At 40.1% G+C, this 21,311-nt stretch overlaps 2 pseudogenes; one reads left to right on the top strand and one right to left on the bottom strand.

Moving 5' to 3' along the window:
* Window positions 1–677: 677 nt before the first annotated feature.
* On the top strand, window positions 678–4,004 carry LOC132483142 (UDP-N-acetylglucosamine--peptide N-acetylglucosaminyltransferase 110 kDa subunit-like; annotated as a pseudogene).
* Window positions 4,005–14,551: 10,547 nt separating this feature from the next.
* Window positions 14,552–17,996, bottom strand: LOC132476174 (ferritin light chain-like; annotated as a pseudogene).
* Between the last annotated feature and the right edge of the window lie 3,315 nt (window positions 17,997–21,311).

The following is a 21,311-nucleotide window of genomic DNA, read 5'->3' as shown; positions in this document are numbered from 1 at the left end:
AAGACCCAACACAGCCAAAATAAAAATAAATAAATAAAAATAAATAAATTTATCTTTTAAAAAGTAATACTCAGGTTTGAGGCATGAGAAATTTGATGAGGAGAAATTAGCTAATGTTTGCAGAACTTTTAAAATATCAAACTCAGTCTCTAAGATTTTAGCATTCTATACAACATCAGTTACTTATTATTGGTTTGGGAAGGCCAATTTAAAATTTTCTCATCTTACTGTATTGAAATTCATGGCCCTAATGTTGTCCACGTTGACTATATGAATGATGAAGAAAAGTCAATCATGTATTTCATTTCCAACTGGACAGAAAACAATATTTTAAAAAGTGTTTGGCCTACTGATTTTTTATTTCTTCTAAGGCAAATGGATAGGTAATTTTTATACCCTGGTTAGAAGAAAAATGGTGGAAGAGGGCAGGGTTAAGAATTAAGATTTCAAGAGCATGAGAGGTAGATGGCCAACCACAGTTCCTAAGGTTCAGTGCCTGTAACTGTTGCCGCCGCTTACGCATGCCAAAGCAGTGGTACGGCTGCTGCGCTCGTGTTTGCTACCACTAGAAACATTCTTGCCAGTAGTGGCGGCAGCGGGACTCCATTACCCCCTTTTTTCACTCTCTCCAGAAACTCCAGGTGGCGTCTTCCGTGGGTAACGTGGCCGACAGCACAGAACCAACAAAACGTATGCTTTCCTTCCAAGGGTTAGCTGAGCTGGCACATCGAGAATATCAGGCAGGAGATTTTGAGACAGCTGAGAGACACTGCATGCAGCTCTGGAGACAAGAGCCAGGCAATACTGGTGTACTTTTATTACTTTCACCTATACACTTCCAGTGTCAAAGGCTGGACAGATCTGCCCACTTTAGTACTCTGGCAATTAAACAGAACCCTCTTCTGGCAGAAGCCTATTCAAATTTGGGGAATGTGTACAAGGAAAGAGGGCAGTTGCAGGAAGCAACTGAGCATTACCGGCATGCATTGCGTCTCAAACCAGATTTCATCGATGGTTATATTAACCTGGCAGCCGCTTTGGTAGCAGCAGGCGACATGGAAGGGGCAGTACAAGCTTAAATCTCTGCTCTTCAGTACAATCCTTCTTTGTACTGTGTTCGCAGTGACCTGGGGAACCTGCTCAAAGCCCTGGGTGGCTTAGAAGAAGCCAAGGCATGTTATTTGAAAGCAATTGAGATGCAACCGAACTTTGCAGTAGCTTGGAGTAATCTTGGCTGTGTTTTCAACGCACAAGGGGAGATTTGGCTTGCAATTCATCACTTTGAAAAGGCTGTCACCCTTGACCCCAATTTTCTGGATGCTTATATCAATTTAGGAAATGTCTTCAATGAGGCACGGATTTTTTTTTTTTTTCTTTTTTTTGCGGTATGCGGGCCTCTCACTGTTGTGGCCTCCCCCGTTGCGGAGCACAGGCTCCGGACGCGCAGGCTCAGCGGCCATGGCTCACGGGCCCAGCCGCTCCGCGGCATATGGGATCCTCCCAGACCGGGGCACGAACCCGTATCCCCTGCATCGGCAGGCGGACTCTCAACCACTTGCGCCACCAGGGAGGCCCCGAGGCACGGATTTTTGACAGAGCTGTGGCAGCTTACCTTCGTGCCCTAAGCTTGAGTCCAAATCATGCAGTGGTACAACCTGGCTTGTGTATACTACGAGCAAGGCCTGATGGATGTGGCAATAGACACCTACAGGCGAGCTATTGAATTGCAACCACATTTCCCTGATGCTTACTGCAACCTAGCCAACGCTCTCAAAGAGAAGGGCAGTGTTGCTGAAGCAGAAGACTGTTATCATACAGCTCTCCGGCTGTGTCCCACCCATGCAGACTCTCTGAATAACCTAGCCAATATCAAAGGAGAACAGGGAAACAGTGAAGAGGCAGTTCGCTTGTATCGTAAAGCATTAGAGCTCTGCCCAGACTTTGCTGATGCCCATTCAAATTTAACAAGTGTATTGAAGCAGCAGGGGAAACGGCACGAAGCTCTGATGCATTATAAGGAGGCTATTCGAATCAGTCCTACCTTTGCTGATGCGTACTGTAATATGGGAAACACTCTATGGGAGATGCAGGATGTTCAGGGAGCCTTGCAGTGTTATACTCGTGCCGTTCAGATCAACCCTGCATTTGCGGATGCCCACAGCAATCTGACTTCCATTCACCAGGATTCAGGGAATATTCCAGAAGCAATTGCTTCTTATCGCACTGTTCTGAAGCTTCAACCTGATTTTCCTGACGCTTATTGTCATTTGGCTCATTGCCTGCAGGTTGTCTGTGATTGGACAGACTATGATGAGCGAATGAAGAAGTTGGTCAGCATTGTGGCTGACCAGTTGGAGAAGAATAGGTTGCCTTCTGTGCAGCCTCAACATAGTATGCTCTATCCTCTTCCTCATGGCTTCAGGAAGGCTATTGCTGAGAGGCATGGGAACCTCTGCTTGGCTAATATAAGTGTCCTTCATAAACCACCGTATGAACATCCAAAAGACTTGAAGCTCAGTGATGGTCGACTGCGTGTAGGATACGTGAGTTCTGACTTTGGGAATCATCCTACTTCTCACCTTATGCAGTCTATTCCAGGCATGCACAATCCTGATAAATTTGAGATATTCTGTTATGCCCTGAGCCCACATGATGGCACAAACTTCCGAGCGAAGGTGATGGCAGAAGCCAATCATTTCACTGATCTTTCTCAGATTCCATGCAATGGGAAAGCAGCTGATCGCATCCATCAAGATGGTATACACATCCTTGTAAATATGAATGGTTATACCAGGGGTGCTCGAAATGAACTCTTTGCTCTCAGGCCAGCTCCTATTCAGGCAATGTGGCTGGGGTACCCTGGGACTAGTGGCATGCTTTTCATGGATTATATCATCACTGATCAGGAAACGTCACCTGCTGAAGTTGCTGAGCAGTATTCTGAGAAACTGGCTTATATGCCCCATACATTCTTTATTGGTGATCATGCTAATATGTTCCCTCACCTGAAGAAAAAAGCCGTCATCGATTTTGAGTCCAATGGGCACCTTTATGACAATCGGATTGTGCTGAATGGCATCGACCTCCAAGCATTTCTTGATAGTCTATCAGATGTGCAAATAGTCAAGATGAAATGTCCTGATGGAGAAGACAGCGCAGACAGCAGTAATACAGCTCTTAATATGCCTGTCATTCCTATGAATACTGTTGCAGAAGCAGTTATTGAAATGATTAACAGAGGACAAATTCAGATTACAATGAATGGATTCAGTATTAGCAATGGCCTGGCAACTACCCTGATCAACAATAAGGCTGCCACTGGAGAGGAGGTTCCCCGTACCATTATTGTAACCACACGTTCTCAGTGTGGGTTACCGGAAGATGCCACTGTGTACTGTAACTTTAATCAGTTATACAAAATTGACCCATCTACTTTGCAGATGTGGGCAAATATTCTGAAGCGTGTTCCCAATAGTGTACTGTGGCTGTTGCGTTTTCCAGCAGCAGGAGAAGCTAATATTCAACAGTACACACAAAATGTGGGCCTTCTCCCAAACTGTGTCATTTTTTCCCCTGTTGCTCCTAAAGAGGAACATGTTCGGAGAGGCCAGCTGGCTGATGTCTGCTTGGACACTCCACTCTGTAATGGCCACACCACAGGGATGGATGTCCTTTGGGCAGGGACCCCCATGGTGACTATGCCAGGAGAGACTCTTGCTTCCCGAGTTGCAGGTTCCCAGCTCACTTGTTTAGGCTGTCTTGAGCTGATTGCTAAAAATAGGCAAGAATATGAAGAGATAGCTGTGAAACTGGGAACTGATCTCGAATACCTGAAGAAAATTCGTGGCAAAGTCTGGAAGCAGAGAACATCTAGCCCTCTGTTCAACACCAAACAATACACAATGGAACTAGAGCGGCTCTATCTACAGATGTGGGAGCATTATGCAGCTGGCAACAAACCTGATCACATGATTAAGCCTGTTGAAGTCACTGAGTCGGCCTAAATAACGACTGTGTGCCCAGGAGAATTATCCCTGTAGCTGAGCCTCAACCTTCTGGGGGAAAGGGAACTACTTTTTCAATATCATGGTGCAGATGGGTGACAGACAATGATAAGAAATAGCACAGCCAGACTTGCTTCCTGCATGATCACGATAGGGAGAGACCCAAGAGATGCGAAACTGCTGTTCCACAAGGAGTCTCCATCGAATTTTGCAGCAGCCAGGTGTCTGGAGGGTCTGGAAGGTAAGTCTGGAAGGTCTGATCTCCCTTGGTCTCCCAGGGGATGGATGGTTAGTGTGGAAGGGAGATAGAGATTGCCCAGCCGTTTTGTGATTATCATGGATTGATTGAGTCTTCTGAATTAATTTTTTTCTTTATATCTTGGGTATTGGAGCTTTTAAAAATGTTTGGTTTCAGGTATTTTTATTCATGTGAAGTGTATATGATTCTCTTGAGATAAGGTTTTAAGCTAAAATATTCCTTGTTTTAGTTTCTGAACTCTACCGATAAATGGGGACTTTGCTGGTGTAGTCTTTTTATAGGTTTTATAAACCACTTGAGCCTATATCAGTCACTTTAGTGTCTGACATAACGTTTGGAACTCTCAGTGCTTTGTTGGTTTGTAGATGATGGCTTCAATTCTTTTTCTGGTCCGTTTCCTTCTTCCCTTCCCCCCACTTTAAAAATTATCCTGTAACTTGGCTAACAAAATACCAAGTGTGATTCACAACCTCCCAGAGTGTTTCTCTTCAACACATCATCTGGTGCCAAATGAAGATTCTTAGGAGTACTTATTAATTATAAAGGGCACAGTTGTGGTACTGTCACTGACGATAATAATAATGGATTTTTGGCCTAGAGTTTTGACCTATTTCACCAGTGTTTTACCGTTGACTGCCCCTCTATGCTGCTTCCAAAAGTGAGACTGTGTGATACGGTTTTTACTTTCATTTCTAAAGTTTGTTTTTTTTTAGGTGAGTCCTGTTCTTCCTTTTTCTTTCAGCAGAAATGAAATCCCAGGTAAGTATAAGTATTCAAATATTTGATCAGTAAGTCACAGTTATCTCCAGTACATTAAATAACTTTCATCAAAAAACATGTTATAGGTAAAAAGCTCTGAAGGACCAGCTATGTATATGATAATTATGTTTCAGGCCTTCTAGGGTATTATATATAATAACTTGTCTTCTGGTTGTGGTCTTGAAGTCTTTATGGATTCAGCCTCAGTAGTAGCGAACTGCACTGCTACTTGGTTTGGAGTACAAATTAGACTTTAGCCCTCCTGGAGGTTGAGTTTTTGGTATTGAAAACCATAGGAATGAAATTATTGTATTTCAACAAAGGATCGAGGGCTTGAGGCTTAAACAAGCCAACATATGTGTGGGAAGCAGTCAGCCTTGAGAGCAGGCTGCGGACATGCCAGGCATGCCGCCGCTGCTCGAAGGGACTGTCCCTACTTGTTCCCCTCCTTGTTCCATTCCACGGGAGATAAATCACCAGGGCCCAGAAATCAGAAAGAATGTAAAATGAGACAAGCAAATCTGTCTCCACCCTGCACGTGCAGGTTATTTTGGATGATTCTGGGTTTATGGGTTTTCTCCCAGGGAAGTTAACCTTGAGCCGAGACAGTCATTAGATCATGTAAACCACCGTCTGGCAACCTTCCCTTTTCTAGTCTATATAATCTGCAACTGTAGCATAATAAAACTTGCCTTGCAACCATCAGTTGTCTTGGTCCTTCTGACCCCATTCGTCGGTGCTACTTCAGTTCCTTACCCCGTCCCTTCTGACCCTGGGTGGTGAAATCCTCTTTCTGAGGCTGGTCCGCGGCAAGTGGCACCCAAACAGGGACCTGAAGCATGAAGCCAATGAAAAGAAAAAGAAAGTGCAGGTAAGAGAACCCTTATGCAAAATATGTGTGGACACGAGTAAAAGTGAAACTAATAGAGGCATAAGGCAACAGTCAGAAGTAAAATAAGATGGGGCAAAAGGGCTCAAAGGAGCGTGAATTATTTGCTCCGGTTTTACTTTTGATGCTTCAAGCTCGGGGTAATAAAGTTTCTACCTCACAGTTGACTGAATTTTTGCAGCATATCCATGATGTATCTCCCTGGTTTCCTGATGGGGGCTCTGTGACATAGAAATCTGGCAGAAAGTTGGAGAAGATTTAAAAAATTATTATGAGTCTCGAGGGCCTACTCATACTGCCGTTGTTACATTTAGTTTGTGGAATCTGATAAAAATATGTTTAGGTTCTTCTCATGATAGTGTTGATTTGAATGTAAAGTCAGAAAAACATAAGCCTCTGACAGAAGAAAAGACTGTATTATCAGCTACTGTGTCGCCACTTCCTAAACCAAAAGAGCTAATTAATTTAAATATTTCAGATGAAGAGGAACATTTTGACTTAACAGATGAGGCTTTTAAACATAAAAGAGAGAAATATCCTGAGGATGATTTTCTAATGGCTATAATAGATAAGTCACTGCAAAAGCTGCAAATTAGTAAGGACTGTCTTCCTCAAAATTCTCCATCTGTAAAAATGCTCAGTCCCTTGCAACGTGCTGTACAAGCAGCAATAAAACGAGGAGAAGATCCTATTTTCTGTTGTCCTGTCACGGAAAGACCTGATCCTAATAATCCTCAACAGGCTATTAGGGAGCATCAGGCTCTTCCTTTTAAAGTTTTGAAAGATTTAAAATCTGCTTGTGCTCAATATGGGCCCACTGCTCCTTTTACTACTGCTATGGTTGACACTATTACAGGAGAAGCTCTTCCCCCTGCTGATTGGCAGTCTATTGCACGAGCTTGTTTAAATGGTGGAGATTATTTAATATGGAAGTTTGATTTTTATGAACGGGCTGCTGAACAAGCAGAAAAGAATGCTATCCATGATATTCCAATTGATTATCATATGTTGATTGGGGAAAGACCATATATCTCTTTACAAGTTCGATTAACTTATCCCTTTGTTGCTTATCCTCAAATAAATCATTTGGCATTACAAGCCTGGAGGAAATTATCTTCTACACACAAAACTGAGGATCTTTCAAAAATTAGACAGGGACCTGATGAACCATATGCTGATTTTGTTGATAGATTGTTACAGCCGGTGGGGAGGCTCATTGTGGATGGACTCACTGGTACAATTGTAGTTAAGCAACTTGCTTTTGAAAATGCTAATAATGCATGTCAGGCTGCGATTCGACCTTGGAGAAAACGGGGAACATTGAAGGATTATATTCGCCTTTGTGCAGACATTGGGCCTGCTTATATACAGGGTGCTGCTATGGCTGCAGCATTAACTAAAGTGGGGTTTAAAAACAATCCAAAGAGAACAAAGACTAGTTTTAAATGCGGAAAGGCAGGTCATTTTTCTGGAGAATGTAGATCTTTTCACTGTAACCCTGGTCCTTCCTTCCCTACTCAAAACCCTCCAGATGGTCAGAAAATCCCTGGTTTATGCCCTAAATGCAATAGGGGAAAACGTTGGGCACGAGATTGTCGCTCAGTGGCCCACAAGGATGGAACACCACTGTCGGGAAACTCCTCCCGGGGCCTTTCCCGGCCCCAACAGATAATAGGGGCAATGTCTGTGTATCCTCCTCAAACTATCAATCAGACATTAACCAAAAACAAAAACATACAATATCTTTGCTCTCCAGAGATACAGCAGGAAGCGCAGGACTGGACCACAGTACCTCCGCCTGATATGTATTAACTCCTGAAATGGGTCCTCAGGCCTTCTCTATGGGCATCTATGGACCTTTACCCAAGGGTTTGATGGGACTATTATTGGGAAGAAGTAGTGTCACCATGAAGGGTTTAACTATTATGCCAGGAGTCATAGATTGTGACTACGAAGGAGAAATAAAAATCATGGCACAAACTATTAAAAATATAATAATGATTTCTCCTGGGGATAAAATTGCACAATTGCTACTTTTGCCCTTTGTACCTCATGGACAAATTTTACAACATCAAAAGAGAGACACAAAGGCTTTTGGATCATCTAATGCTGCCTACTGGATTCAGAAGATAGGGAAAGAACGTCCAGAAAGGAAATGAACCATTAATGGAAAGGTTTTTTCAGGTTTGTTAGACACTGGAGCTGATGTCTCTGTTATGACACAGATTCACTGGCATAAACATTGGCCCGTTAGTCCTACTATTACAGAACTTCAAGGAATAGGACAGAGTTCTTCTCCTATGCAAAGTAGTCAGTTATTATTATGGCAAGATAGTGAGGGCCATTCAGGATACTTCCAGCCTTATGTTTTGCCTAGGCTGCCTTTAAACCTCTGGGGCCGAGATATATTAAAAGAAATGGGAGTATTACTTTATAGTCCAAATTCTCAAGTCTCTAATATGATGTTGGATCAAGGATTTCTTCCCACAAAAGGACTGGGGACAAATCAACAAGGAACTGTCTATCCTATTGATGTGAAAATAAAAAATGATAGACAAGGTTTGGGTTTTTCTTAGGGGCCTTGGATTCTCCTCCACTCACTGCTGATCCAATTACTTGGCTGAGTGATGACCCTGTATGGGTGGGCCAATGGCCCCTCACAAAGGAGAAATTAGAAACTGCAGAGCAATTAGTATTGGAGCAATTAGGGCATTTAGAAATTTCCAATAGTCCTTGGAATACTCCTATTTTTATTACCAAGAAAAAATCTGGAAAATATAGGTTATTACCGGATCTAAGAGCTGTTAATAAAACTATGCTAATAATGGGAGCTCTTCAAGCAGGTCTACCCTCTCCAACAGCCATACCACACAATTATCATCTTTTAGTTATAGATTTAAAAGATTGTTTTTTTCACTATTCCTTTGTTTCCTGAAGACAGAAAACATTTTGCTTTTAGCTTGCCTTCCTTAAATTTTAAGGAACCCATGAGGAGATTTCAATGGAAAGTATTGCCTCAGGGCATGGCAGATTGTCCTACATTATGCCAAAACTATGTGGCTCAGGCCTTAACTCCTGTGAGAAAAAGGTTTCCAACGTTATATCTCATACATTATATGGATGATATACTTTTAGCCACAGATAATATTTCTTTATTAGAGACTGCTTTTCAATTTTTACAACAATCCTTACAATCATTTGGCTTGGTCATTGCCTCAGAAAAAATTCAAAGACAATCTCCATTTTTCTATTTGGGAAAATATATTGATAACACTACCATTAGGCCTCAAAAACTGCAAATTCGAGTTGATAATTTAAAAACATTAAATGATTTTCAAAAATTACTTGGAGATATTAATTGGCCAAGGCCTTCCTTAAAACTTACTACTGCTCAATTAGAGCCTTTGTTTGATATTCTTAAAGGTGACTCAGATCCTTCTACTTCACGCTCTATGACTCCAGAAGCACTTCAAGCTTTACAAATAGTTAATAGAGCTATCAGCTCTGCACAATTAACTCGAATGCATACTCACCTGCCAATTTCTTTAATTGCTTGTCCAACACCTCATGTGCCTACTGCCATCTTCTGGCAAACTGTTGGAATTATTGAATGGATTCATATGAAAACTACATCCTCTAAGGTGATTAACCCTTATTTTGAACTTAGTAGTAAGCTAATAATGCAAGGTAGAACTAGATGCTTACAACTTCTGGGTATAGAACCTTCTCAAATTATTATCCCTTATTCAGTTAGTCAACAAAATTGGCTTTTTCAACATAGTAATGAATGGGGTCTTGCTCTTGCAGGATTTTCAGGTAGCTTGGAATGCCATTACCCTGCTGATAAATTGATCCAATTCGACAAAGTTAACTGTTACATCTTTCCTTCTATAATTAGGCAACAGCCTATTCCTCATGTACCTTTGGTTTTTACAGACGGTTCTTCTTCAGGAGTGGCTACTGTAATCATTGACGACGGAACCAAGCTCATTAAACAAACTTCCTTGACTTCAGCTCAACGTGTTGAACTGTATGCTGTCATTATGGCTTTTAAACATTTGCCTTCTATATCTTTTAATTTGTTTTCTGATAGTAAATATCTTATCAGCTTATTATTTCTTCTGGAGACTGCGACCAGAGGACATACTAATGACCCTGAATTATCATCCTCTTTTCGTTTGCTTCAACAGCTTATTCGTTCCCACGATGGTCGTGTTGCAGCTCTGCATATCCGTGCTCATTCTAACTTGCCTGGTCCATTGTCTAAACTTAATGCGACTGCAGATGTTTTAACTCGATCTAAACGTGATCTTTATCCTGTGCGTTTTCCTCCCAAAAATAAAGTTAAAGTTCCTCTTCCTCCTCAATCTCTTTTCCCTAAAGCAGGACATATCCCAATTTACCGTCCTCCTCCTTTCCGTTCGTCATGCTGTCAAGAATGGCTAAGGTATTGCATTCATTATCTTCATACTGTTGATACTCATGGTCCATGTCCTGGACACCCTCATATTATGGTAAATTATGATCAAACTGCTTCACAAGCAGCACAGCAATCGCATGCTTTACACCATCAGTCGGCGGCTACGTTACGCAAAGAATTTTCCCTTACTCGTGAAGGCGCCCGACAAATTGTTAAGCAATGCCCACAGTGCTTACCTCACCTTCCTGTTCCACATTATGGTGTTAATCCTCGTGGATTATTACCTAGTCATTTATGGCAAATGGATGTTACTCATATCCCGTCTTTTGGGAAATTACAATTTGTTCATGTCACTATTGATACTTATTCTGGTTTCCTCTGTGCTACAGCACAGACCCGAGAAGCTACTAAACATGTTATCACTCATTTATTACACTGTTTTGCTTTCATGAACCTTCATTTTACAGGAACCAACATTACTCTTACAGGCCCGGCTACCAGCCGACGAGAGGATCTTAAGGATACCATCATTTGGTATAAAAATGGGCAAGCTATTAATATTAGAGGTCGAATCTCATATGCCTCACCACTTCGGGATTCCGCTATTACTATAGCCAAGGTTCCAGGTGAAGATTCAGGAAATTATTTCTGTATGAAGCATTTTCTTGGAGGACAAGGGATACTTATAGTTGGACATAAGGTTACTATTCTTAACAGAAAATCAAAAACTCAATTTCCTCCTTTTATGACCATTAACTTTGCTGGATCCAATTTTGAATGTTGCAATGCATCTTGGAATAATAACCAAATATGGTGTACTACAGATCATACCAAGAGGTCAATTCTTCTCTCTTCTATTCCCATCATAGATAGGTTTATCACATTTCAAAAGAACTGGGATATATGGAAACTAGCTCTAACGTATTCCAATACACCTGTTATAACTTGTGTTGCTCCTCCATATACACTTTTGATTGGTTCTATTAACATTGGTAATTCTTCCAAAGGAGGATATAATATTAGCTGTGTTCATTGTATTTTTAGCAGTTGTATGTTCCCTTCTGCAGGAACACAATCTGCGCTTATACTAAGGCAACCCATATATGTTATGGTGCCTGTACATCTGAGAGAACCTTGGTATGAAGATACTGGAGTGCAGGCATGGGTGGAACTCTCTAAAGCCTTACAGAGAAGGAGATGCTTTATTGGGTGGCTAATAGTAAGTTTACTTGCCTTGGCTGCTCTGTCTGCTACTGCGGCTACTGCCCGTCTTGCTCTTTCACAGAGTATTAATCATGCTCACTTTGCTAATCAATTATCTCAAAATACCAGTCTTGCTTAATCTTTACAAAGTCACATAGATTTACAGATTAATAACAAGTTAGATGAATTTAAAAATGCAATTTTGAGGATTGGAGATCAGATGGCAGCATTAAAATTGAGGATGCGTTTAGCTTGTCATGCAAAGTATACGTGGATTTGTGTTATTCCTTACAAGTACAATGACTGTATTTGGGAATGGGAAGAAGTAGAAATGCATCTGCTGAGTGTTTGGTCAGATAATATTAGTCTTGATCCTAAGAAATTAAATGCTGAAATTCAGGATATACAAAATGCACATCTTGATGATATTTCACCAGAAGATGTAATTCAAAGTTTACTGGATCATTTAAAGTGGTTAAACCCTTAGTCGTGGATTACTAGAGGGTTGTCAGGATTTATTACCCTGGCCATAATTTGCCTATTATTGATAATAATCTTCTCATGTCTGTTTCGTATCCTCATGCAACAGTATACTACTCTCGGCACTAAGGTTCATGGAATTATTTTGCAGCAAAAATTAAAAAATAAAAAAGGGGGACCTGTGGGAAGCAGTCAGCCTTGAGAGCAGGCTACAGACATGCCAGGCATGCCGCCACTGCTCGAAGGGACTGTCCCTACTTGTTCCCCTCCTTGATCCATTCCATGGGAGATAAATCACCAGGGCCCAGAAATCAGAAAGAATGGAAAATGAGACAAGCAAATCTGTCTCCACCCTGCACGTGCAGGTTATTTTGGATGATTCTGGGTTTATGGGTTTTCTCCCAGGGAAGTTAACCTTGAGCCGAGACAGTCATTAGATCATGTAAACCACCGTCTGGCAACCTTCCCTTTTCTAGTCTATATAATCTGCAACTGTAGCATAATAAAACTTGCCTTGCAACCATCAGTTGTCTTGGTCCTTCTGACCCCATTCGACGGTGCTACTTCAGTTCCTTACCCCGTCCCTTCTGACCCTGGGTGGTGAAATCCTCTTTCTGAGGCTGGTCCGTGGCACATATGAATATGTTTTTGTCTTGCTGTACTGCACCTATGCTGTCTAGTAACAGATATTTTGTCTGCTATTAGTGTTTTAGATTATGTCTTTCCAAAGCGCTGAGGCAGTGCACCTATTTTGAAGTTGTAGCTGATGCCTGAACGTATCCTAGCTGACAAATTATTGATTAATGAAAACATGAATTTCTGAAAGATTTGTACTGTTCACCAAAATCTGGGCAAGGAGTCTCAAATGTAATTCTTAGCCAGTATTACATGTTAATGAACCATTTAACAGTGTAAATCAAGGAACATCAATGTAGGGATTTCTTTTCATTTATTTCTTACCTGCTTGAAATATCAGTTAAAGGTTGCCAGCTTGGTTGCAGATGAACGGACGTTTGAAGTTCCCCGAACTACTTAATGTGGAAAAGGATACTAGACTTCCAACGCCCTCAAGGCTGTGACCTTGCAGCCATTTTACATAGCACATCATCCTCCTATAGGGATGAACCTTTCCCTGGCCTGAAAAGTAGCCACTCCGTTGAAGCTTTGCTTATTGTAACAGGCTTTTGTTTCCAGGTTACATGTCTGTGGAAGACTTAATTCTGAATAGAGATATAGATATTACTGGAAACTAATTGTTTTTGCTATTATACTCTGCTTTATCAAAAAAGTAAAACATTTAAATTGTGCTACAAAAATTCAGATGTTGTCTTGCAATCTTTAAACAATAAATGAATGAATTGCCCTTAAAAAAAAGAATTAAGCAGTTAGTTAAGCTGTTGGTCCCACATCAGACAAATTATCCTTATACCTCCTGTCAATATTGTTAACAGAGACTGTTATTTTATTAATCCTTATGATCCCGTGATTCTTTCTTTCATGTTTCAGGGCACAGCATTTGAGAGAGTGGGGTTGTTAAGGTGGGTGGGTTTATCCTTCTTTTATGCGTTCATTCAATTTTATGTTCATTTACTTATTGTATACATATGGCAATAGAAGCTGCTAAGGCAATCATTGCTATTCTGCAAAACAACAAGGCACAGAAGCAGATGTCTTATTTCCGAGATTTCTCCCCCCAGGATTATTATGATTAAAGATCCTTTCCCCCCACTCCCTGGAGAGGACAAGGGGCTGCTTGCTGGAGGATTTTTAATGACTTGGGGAAAGGCTCAAATATCCCCCCATTATGGTAATCCACCCCAGGGGCAAACCACACAAGAATATTATGAATTTATTTTATTTTTCTATCCTTGCAAAGGTAATACTCAGCTCATTAGAATATGAAAACTATACTGTCAAATTTCAGAATTACATGGATGAAGAAAATCACCAAAGTGACATCATATCATGTGTGTTATAGTTGTATTTACTATATTGACTATATTAAATATGTTGTGTTAACAATGTATTGTATAACTATATATTGAAAAGGCAAAATGCTGTAACGTATTTCAGAGAAAATAATTATGTTGGCCAACCCCAAATTGTACATTGTAGACGGGTCCTAGGAAAAGAAGATTTAATTCATAGTGAACAAGAGGTTAGCTTCTGTTTTCAGCCATGTGCTATTTCAAGAATTAAACATCATGAATAATACACGATATAAGAGGAATAGTCTAAAGATGGAAAAGCACATTTTGATTAGGAAAGAGAATTTAAGGCTTGAGTCTTTTTTTTAAGGAAAACTGCCTTATTACTATGAGATAAGAAAATTGTTTCCTTCTTTTCTTCCTTGCTTTCTTCTTCTTTTTTTTTAACCTTTTTAATTTTGGATATTTGACCTCTAAGCTGAGATGACTGAAAACGCCTCCTCTGGGCATCAACCTTTTTGAAAGACTATTTCCCTCTCCCTAAGGGATATTTGTCTCTTGGAGGCTTTGTCTACATTACTCCTCAAGAGGCAAGCATTTGTCCTTGCACTAAATGCTGACATCTCCTGATAAGAGGGAAGCTGCAAAGTAGAAGAATTGAAGGTCAGTATGTTGGTATTGGTCTCAAGTGCATTGATGTACATTTGTGTATTGGGAAAGGGGAGTGAAGCTTGAGAGTGGGCCAGTGGGGAGGGGTAAATATTTTGTGATGCTGTCTACCTATGGGCTTATAAGGTTTACACCTGCATTAGGAGGACAAGCATTACCATTAGCATGAAAAGTAGGGCAGACCTCATTGCAAAAGCTTCTAGCCATACACATAGGGCAATACGTAAATGATACACCTTATTGCATTCACCCATTCGCCCTCCCCTGTTCACGCTAATTGGAAATTTCCATCCATTTCAGAGAAGTAACACAACTATCAATCATTTTCCCTGGCACGAATCTTCCAGGAGGAAGAAAATGGAATACACCTAGCGACAGAGCTCACACACTAGTAGTCCATGTGTCTTAGATTTAATATCTGATGACTAGCTGCATTGAAGCCAAGAGGTGGTTCACAAAGTTGCTGCACATTAGAATCACCTGGGGAACTCTGAGACCTCCCGGTGCCCAGGCTCCTGCCTAGACCTACTGAATCAAAATCTCTGGGGCTGGGACCCAGACACCAATGTTTTTCTTCAAATCTCTTTAGGTAATTCAAACGAGCAGCAAAGCTTGAGAACCAGCCCAATAATTGGAACAAACTTACTTCACACAGATAAAGTGGGGCAATTCATATGTTAAAAGAACGTGAATATATGTATATATTTCTTTTTTTCGCTTTATTCTGTTTGTATTTCAAATAGGCTTTTTTTTTTCCTTCTGCAAAAAGCGTTATTGTTTCCATTTGGTCCAAGTCTTGGGAGAGGGCTCCAGGGCAGTTACAAAGCTGCCTAGTGGCTTCAGAGCGGGGCTTCAGGCAGAAGCTCTGACGCCAGAGGGTCTCCTCAGATGCGGCTGGACTTCAGAGACTCCTGTTTGGCTCGAGAGTGAGCCTTTCAAAGAGATGCTCGCCCAGCACAGCCTGCGGACCAGCCAGCCTGCGGAGGTTGGTCAGGTGGTCGCCCATCTTCTGGATGAGTTTCACCTGCTCCTCCAGGAAGCGGCTCTCCAGGAAGTCACAGAGCTGGGAGTCTGCAAGGCAGGACCCAGGGCGCGCAGATCCGATAGTGCCTGGTTCAGATTCTTCTCCCTAAGAATGGCGGCTTCCACAGCATCCTGGGTTTTACCCCACTCATCCTGAGAAGGCTTCCATGCATCCTGGAAGAGGGCGCGGCCGCAGCACTGGTTTTGCATTTTCAAGAGGCGCTGGGCGCCCTCACACTTCTCCTCAGCCAGCTGGCGAAAAATGTGGCCCATACTGTCCAGAGTCCCATTGTTGCTGTCGAAATAGATGCTCAGAGAGAGGTAAGTGTCCACAGATGCAAGATGAACAGGCGGTGGACGGGGGCCTCCACCTCGGTGGAATAATTCTGACGAACCTGGGAACTCGTGGTTGATCAGGGATAAGGAGCTAAGCTCAAAAACTGGTGTTGGCCTGTCCTGGAGGCTGAGGATAGCTGAGTGTCTGATTCCAAAGGTTGCGAAAGGAAAAAAGGTTGGAGGGTGGTCGGGGGCTGGAGCAAGGAGCGTCCCTGGGTCTGTTCATTCCAAACACTGTTGAAGCAAAAGACAGATCTCCAGGACTGCCGAACGCACTGCCTCAAATAGGCTTTGATATAAATGAACAAGAAGTCCAAGCAAGGACAAAACTTACCCTTCCTCCCACCAAAATAGCTGGTGATACTAGAATCTAGATCTGGGAAGGGATTCTTCCATTACTTTCCTAACATTCCAAGCCACTAGAGCAGTGGTTCTCAAAGTATGGTCACCTTGTAACCAAGCAGTACCCTATGGGGCCTTCCTAGGACAGACCCATCCACCATATCCTCTATTGTAGTTTCTCTCTGAAGTACTCAGATAATAGTATCTCAGGCATATTTCTTGAGTTTTCAGATGCTAAAAACCACCACCCAATGGAAGAAATGAACTCCTTGATGATCAAGAGCATGTAGCCCCCAGACCTTCTGGCACCTAAGGATGGATAATGTTACCTGCCTTGTGGCCTCAACATCAGCCAATCAGAGGATTGTGCACGAGCTGATCACATGCCCTGGGATGTCCCTCCCTCACCTGGCCTTTAAAAATGCTTTGCTGAAATCCTTTGGAGATTTCAGGGGTTTTGGAACACGGACCACCCCTCTCCTTGCTCGATCCTGCAATAAACCTTTCTCTTCTCCAGACTCCAACCTTTAGGTTTGTTTGGCCTCAGTGTGCTTCAGACACACGAACCAGCATTCAGTAACAACCTGACCAGCTTTACCAGCGTCCCCTGATAATGTGTCAGATATTCAAGTTTTAGGGCCCTATCCCAGCCCTATGGAATCAGCAACTCTAGTGGGGCTCAGTGATCTCTGTTATAACTGGCCCTCCAGATGATTTTTATTCACCTTAAAGTTTAAAAATATCTGCCTTGTCAGCTGCCAAAGCGTCCACCAGCAGGTTAAGGGGAGTGACGCCTGGAAAAGATAGGGAGTAGCCAAGGCAAGTACAGCAGCATTTGCCGTGGTAGTAATGGAGAATGCCTTTTCTCCACTGATTGGCACAGACTAGTATCTGGGAGCAGTGGCAGGGTTATTTAGGATACTTTACAATTCAATGTAGAGTGACCACTTTCCTGGTTTGCCAGGGACTTCCCCTGTGTGAACACTTAAAATCTCATCCTGGCAAACCCCTTAGCCCTGGATTTGAAAAACTTAGGGAATAACATGAAATTTAGGGGAAACATGATCTAGGATTTGGGCAAGTCACAAGTGCTAATTAAAGCGAAGCAAGTATGGACAACATCTAGCCTTCTTTACCCCTTTGTGGGAAGGTAAATCTGATTGGGTGAAAGGACTTATTGTTAAGAAATCTTTGTAGAAACATCCCCTTCTGCTTAGTCCTCTGGTTCTCAGTTCTGGCTAGACACTGGCATCGTCTGAGGAGATTTAAAGTTATTTTATTGGTCTAGGATGACCAACAGTCAGTGTGAGGGTTTTTAAAAAGTGCTTCAGATGATTCTAATATGCAGCCAAATTTAGGTGCCACTGCTTAAGCTTTTGAACCACTGCTACTTTTTTCACCTCATCTTCCTATGAGAATACCCAACTGTAGTTGAGGTTTGTTGTTTTTTTCTTTTTCTTTTTTTAACTCTCTTATTATAAGATTTACTGTCTTAAATAAGATTGAATGGACAGAAAATCCTGCTAGTCCATCTGGTATAGCTAGATACTTAGAATAATATCGTTAAGATATATACCATTTAAGTACTGTGACTGGCCTTTTTAAAATTAACATATGCATTGAATTAGTACAATCTCTTTTGAAGTTGTCATGTTGGGGAGCTATACCTGTAATCTGCTGCCATTGCTAAATATCTGGACAACTCTTATTAGGAATTGTTTTTAAACATCTTTAGGGATTAAAACCAAGAGTGCTGTATTATTTGTACTGGGACCACAAAAACCTCACAAAGTTTCCCCACTGTACCTTCTACCCCCATCTCTAACCCTTGGCAATTTCTAATCTGTTCTCCATCTCCACAGTTTTGTTATTTTAAGAATAATATGTAAACATAATCATGAATTACTTAATCTTTGGAGATTGGCTTTTAAAAATTTTTTCTTCAGCATCATTCCCTTGAAGTTCATTTTAATTTTTGCATATATTAATAATTTGTTCCTTATCGTTGCTCGGTAGTATTCTATCATAAGATTTTATCACAATTTGTTTCAACATTCATCCATTGAAAGACATTTGGGTAGTTGCCAGTTATTGGCTATTATAAATAAAACTGCTCTGAACATTTATGTGTAAGTTTCTGTGGGAACTTAATTAAGTTTTTGTTTCTTTTGGATAAATGCTCAAGAGTACAATTACTGCATTGTAGGGTGAATCTACTTTTAGGATTAAAAGAGACTGTCAAGCTGTTTCTCAGAGTGGCTAAACCATTTTATTTTCCCACCAGTGACGTGATATAACTTTTCTACGTACTCGCCAGCATTTGATGTTGTCACTATAATTTTAGTTATTCTCTGATATCTCATTATGGTCTTAATTTGCATTTCCCTAATGCTAATGATGTTGAGCATCTTTTCATGTGCTTCTTTGCCATGTGTATATTCTCTTCCATGAAATGTCTGTTCCTGTCTTCTGCCTATTTTCTAGTTGGATTTTTTTAAGTTGTTTGGAGAGTTCTTTGTATATTATAGATACAAGTCATCTGTCTCATATGGGATTTTCAAATATGTTTTCCCACTGTGTAATTTGAGTTTTCATCCACTTAAAAGGATCTTCTATGAAGCATTTTTAACTCATTTTGATGAGATCCAATGTATCAGTTTTTGCTTTTATTGATCATACTTTCGGTGTCAAGTCTAAGAATTATTCACCTAGTTCTAGATGCCAAAGATTTTCTCCTATTTTTTTTTTCAAAAAATGTCCTGCTTTTACATTTAAGACTATGATCCACTTTGATTTAATTTTTGTGTAAGGTGTGGAGGTTTAGGTTAAGGTTCATTTTTTGTTTGTTTTTGTCGAGGGATGTCCAACTGTTTCAGTACCATTTTTTGAAATGTCTATTCTTCCTTGATAGCTTTTGCACTGCTGTCAAAAACAGGTTAAATGTATTTATGTCAGTCTGTTTCTGGGTTCTCTATTCCATTCCATTGATCTATGTATCTACCCTCCAAAATTGCTGCAAAGTCTTGAAATTGGGTGGATTAATTCCTCCCATTTTAATCTTCCTTTACAAATTGTTTTAGCTATTCTTCAGCCTCTTCTTACCATATAAATCTTAGAAAAAGCTTGTCTATATCCGCAAAAACCTTGAGGGCATTTTAAGAGTAATTGTGTTAAGCCTCTTAACTTGGGGAGAATTGACATCTTTATTATGTTGTGTTTTCTAATCCATGAACAAGGTATGTCTCCCTATTTGTTTGGGACTTTAAATGTTTTCTTCATCAGCATTTTGTAATTTTCAGTATAGAGGTCCTATAAATGTCTTATTGGGCTTGTATTTAAGTATTTATTTAGGTCAGTTGTCAATGGCATCACATATTTTAATTTAAGCTTCTACACATTTGTTATTAATATATAATGTGATAAAATTGTGTTGATCTTGTACTCTAAAACATTTACAGACTAATATTATTTCTCAAGTTTTTGTGGATTCCTTGGTATTTTCTCCATTTAGGTTATCATCTCCTCTTCAGACACCGAGAGTTTTACTTTTCCTTAGGCAATATAATAGGATATATTACTCTTCAACATTCAGTAGGATATATTCCTTCCTATTCAACATAGTAGGAATAGTCCTTTTATCTTTTAAATGAACTTTTTAAAAATTTAACTTTTAAATGTATGTATTTATTTATTTTTGCTTTATTTTCTTACTAGAACCTCCAGTAATATATTTAATAAAAGTGGTGAGAGCAGATATCCATGCCTTGTTTCTGATCTTACAGAGAATACATTCAGTCTTTCACAGTTAAATATAATGTCGGTATAGGTTGTTTGTAGATCATCTTTATGAGTTTCAGTATGTTCCTTTTCTATTCCTAGTTTGCTTGGAGTTCTTTTTTCTTCTTTTGTTAAAATCATGAATGAGATTGGATTTTGTCAAGTGCTTTCTCTGCATTATTGGATAGGATCACATGACTTTTCCCTTTAATCTATTGGATATGGTGGATAATATTGTTTGATTTTCAAATATTTAACCAACTTTGCATAACTAGAATAAATGCCACTTGGTCATGGTATATTATTCTTTTTATATATTTCTGGATTTAATTTGCTAATATTTGGCAGAGGATTTTTACAGCCAATTTCATAAAAAATATTGGTCTGTAGTTTTCTTCTTTCTATACTATCCCTGTCCGGTTTTGGTATCAAGGTAATACTGGCTTCATAAATTTAATTAGGAACTGTTCCTTCTACTTCTCTTTCTTATCAAATCATGTAAAATTGGTGTTAATTCTTTATGTCTTGGGTAAAAGTGAAACATCTAAACCTGAATATTCCTTTTGGGAGTTTTTAAATGAAAAACCAGTGTTTCTAATGGTTACAGGAAAATTGAGATTATCTATTTCATCTTGGCTGAGTTTTGGTAGTTTTGAGCGTAGAAGCATTGGCCCATTTCACCTACATTTTTGAATTTATAGTGTAGACTTGTTCATAACAACTTGTCCCTTATTAACCTGCAGGATATGTCATGGTATCCCTGGTTGCATTTCTGATACCTGTGATTTGTGCCATCCATCTTTTTATCTTTATCAGTTTTGCTAGATCTTTATTGATTAGATTGTTTATTTCCAAGAACCAGCCTTTTGTTTCATTGATTTTCCCCCCTATTTTCCTGTTTTCAGTTTCATGGATTTCTATTTCATCTTTATTATTTCCTTCTTTCTGCTTGTTTAGTGTTTTTTTCCTCTTCCTTTTTTACTGTTGTAATATAGAAAATTAGATTATTGCTTTGAAACACTTTCTTTCCCAATTTAGTGCTATAAACTTCCCTTTCAGCATTGCTTTCACTTCATTCTGCAAACTTTGATCTGTTATATCTCCATTTTCTTTTATTCTATGCATTAAACAATATTTCCTTGATGCTGTCTTTTTTACCCATGAGATATTTGGAATTGTGATGTTTAGTTTTCATGTGATTGAAGACTTTCCTGTTGTCTTT

Source organism: Mesoplodon densirostris, chromosome 2, assembly GCF_025265405.1.
Source record: "Mesoplodon densirostris isolate mMesDen1 chromosome 2, mMesDen1 primary haplotype, whole genome shotgun sequence".
Taxonomy (NCBI): domain Eukaryota; kingdom Metazoa; phylum Chordata; class Mammalia; order Artiodactyla; family Ziphiidae; genus Mesoplodon; species Mesoplodon densirostris.
This window is presented reverse-complemented; position numbering and strand designations above follow the sequence as displayed.